Source organism: Moschus berezovskii, chromosome 2 (genome assembly GCF_049115385.1).
Source record: "Moschus berezovskii isolate FMDL1 chromosome 2, NW_MosBer_1.0, whole genome shotgun sequence".
Taxonomy (NCBI): domain Eukaryota; kingdom Metazoa; phylum Chordata; class Mammalia; order Artiodactyla; family Moschidae; genus Moschus; species Moschus berezovskii.
Window position 1 is genome coordinate 39473473 of NC_142461.1, and position 2957 is coordinate 39476429.

At 40.9% G+C, this 2957-nt stretch overlaps 1 non-coding gene across 1 annotated transcript; it reads left to right on the forward strand.

Annotated features, from left to right (window-relative positions):
• The first annotated feature begins 2647 nt into the window (after positions 1-2647).
• On the forward strand, positions 2648-2753 carry LOC129538798 (U6 spliceosomal RNA). Its single transcript, XR_008682333.2, has one exon. It is a non-coding gene; the product is annotated as a U6 spliceosomal RNA (small nuclear RNA).
• The last annotated feature ends 204 nt before the right edge of the window (positions 2754-2957 follow it).

Here is a 2957-nt window from a genome sequence, read left to right on the forward strand (position 1 = left end):
TGTGTTAATTAGATCAATAAACAAACATCAAAACTGGTAGCAATTCAATAGTGACTATCTCCCCATTCACATAACATTTTAATTTTCTTGAATTTAGAACTATTTGATTTTTAAGCACTTATTTTTCTTTAGGCCAATTAAATAGAGCTCACTGACCAATTAGCCTTTAACAATTTTATCCAAGGACAGCAACACACTGAGACACACATAAATCTGGACAGACGGAGACCTCACAGTTTTCCACTTGAAATTTAAAATGTCTCTTTGCCCTTTTTTTCTTTCCCTTGGCTTGAAGTTCTACCAGTTTGCTCATGGTGGAGTCCCAGACAGAGTGGGCTGTGTATCTCAAGGACATGATAAGGGTTAACTTCAGACTTTTTTCCCATGCATGTTTTTGTTTCTCAAGCAGAATTAGAGCTCAAAAAAAAAAAAGTATTTCAACAAGCCAGCTTTTTCCTAATTTAACAAGGAAATTGTGCAAAAAGAACAAGTTTTGCAGTTTCAAAACGATTTCATTTCAACCAGTTTTCTCAGGAGTCTAAAGAATGTCATGGCCATTTGGTGTCAAAAAATGTCATCTCTCTTTTTTGTAGTCATAGTTTCATAGATAAAAATTTTAAACCAGAGAGTGTTCGAATTGTCTCTGATGACAGAGGTAGACACACTGATAAGAAGTTGTCCCACAGAGATTGTCCTCTCTGAGCAGGTGAGGTCTTCTTTTAAAGCAAAGAAAGACTGTATATAAGGGACTTTTTAGGCTTTGGGGATCAAACTTATCTCAGGTTTTCAAGATACAACTCAAAGGAGTGGTTCTGGAACTGCTAGCTCCCATCTGTAAGACAGAAAAAAGCGGCACCCAGTGCCACAGCTTTTTTTCTACCGGAGGCGTCCCTCCCTGCTCTAGATGGGGGTGGAGACATGTCTTCCACTAAAGCTTCCTTCCCTGGCTGGAGTTAACCTGTCTGTTACCAATGCAGGTGGCTCACTATCGTCCCTCCCTGTTCTATCACTGAGGCGGGGTGGAGATGCACCAGGGGTAGACCTGATGGCATCCCAGATTGATGTCCAGTTCCTCACCATTAAAACCTTGGCTTGATTTCCCCTTTTGCTCTGGTGCCACCAGGGTGGAGCAGAGTAGCTTTCTGGAATGTCTCCCAAGCTAAGACCACTAGGGGAAACATCCATTTTTTTTGTGCCTATGCACATTCTTGAACATATTCCTGACGCAGTAGAAGTGGTAAGTCATAGAGGGATGAATGGAAAACCCACGGGATCCTTCTGAGAGTTGCCACTTGAGTCTATGTGATAACAAAGGAGATGATGGAGGGCTGGCCTATGAGGAAAAAATAGTCTTTCATGTTCATGGAGTATCAAGGTCAACCTTTCTATTCCTGTCCAGCAGACTGCACAAAATGAATATCTAAGGAGTTGAGACAAGAGCCACTGGCGGGCTTTCTCTGGTCCACTAAGAGCTAGCACTACCAAGGGAAGAAGTCTGATGCATTTCCAATCTGCCTAAATCTGTAGTTCCCTGATCTGTGTCCTCAGGAATCTTATGCTCACCAACAATGTCTCCATCCCTACAATCTGGAGGCATAGCTGTAACAAGAATTTGCTTCTGGGTCTCTTGGGTCAGGATGATGATTTCCAGTCTGAGAGATGTCCCTGGAGCTACAACTCCAGCTAGCTCTCTAATATGTTCCTGTCTGCAGTGTCCTGTAAAACTTGGAATGGGGGTATGGCTAGAAAAACATAACAACAGCATGGATTGCAAGTCCTCTGAAAGTCTAGAATCTGGCACAGTATGTTAGTAGCTTTAATTCCCCAAGCAGTTATAAAAAAGTCAGAGAGACCAGGAAAAGAAGTTTGGTCCATATGATTCTGAGTTAGAAAAGCAGAGACTTTACAGTAAAAGAGCAGAAGAGTCCCAGCTGAGTATTCTTACCTTGTCTTGACGATCCCGGACGAGCTCCCAAGATGATAGCTTACGGTGAACAGTGCCAGTGGATTCGTGGTCTCTGAAGGAGAAGATTTAATTCCGGGACCAAAGACAGGTCTCAGACACTCAGAGCTTTGTGTGCAAAATTGTATTTAAAGTGACAGGACAGAGAAAGCTTCTGACATAGACATCAGAAGGGGGCAGGAGAGTACCCACCTCATGAGTTTAAGCAGGGCCTTATATATTTCTCAACTAGCTGCTGAAAATAGATAAAAATAATACTTCAAGGTTGTAAGAGTTCCACTAGACCCTTTCCCAAGGCACATATCCTGAGATAACTTTGACACAAGATTAGCCTGGGAGAACAGGTTCCGGGCAACATCTCTGGGGTAGATATACTGTTGCTGTGTAATCAGGGATACAAGTCTTGAGAAACAGGTTCCCAGGCAAGATTTGTTACAATTATAATCATTAACATAGAGCCTAAGAAAAGCATTTCCATGAGTAAGACATTGTGCTGTGTGATCATTAGTTCTGAACCTAAAGAAAGGCCAGTTCTTGGGTAAGATACATTGTTGCACAAGGCTTAAAGAAAGTATGAAAGAGAAGTTCACCTCCTCCTTAAAGGGCCTTGGACTGCCTGTGGAAGCTTTCACTTTCCCACAGGAATTTCCTCCAATAAAATCTCCACACATAGAACTCTCTGGGGTGCTTTCTTTGCAGCACATATGCTAAAATTTGAACAATACAGTGAAGATTAGCGAAGCCCCTGCACAAGGATGACACACAAATTCATGAAGTGTTCCATATTTATAATCAATGAATATAACACATTCTCAGGATAAAAAATTAATATACAGAAATCCCTTGAACTCCTATATGCTAAAAATGAAAGTCCAAAAGAGAAATTAAAAAAACAATTCCATTCACTGTTACAACAAAAAGGATAAAATACTTAGGAATAAATTTACCTAAAGAGACAAAAGATTTGTATGTAGAAAACTACAAAACACTGATG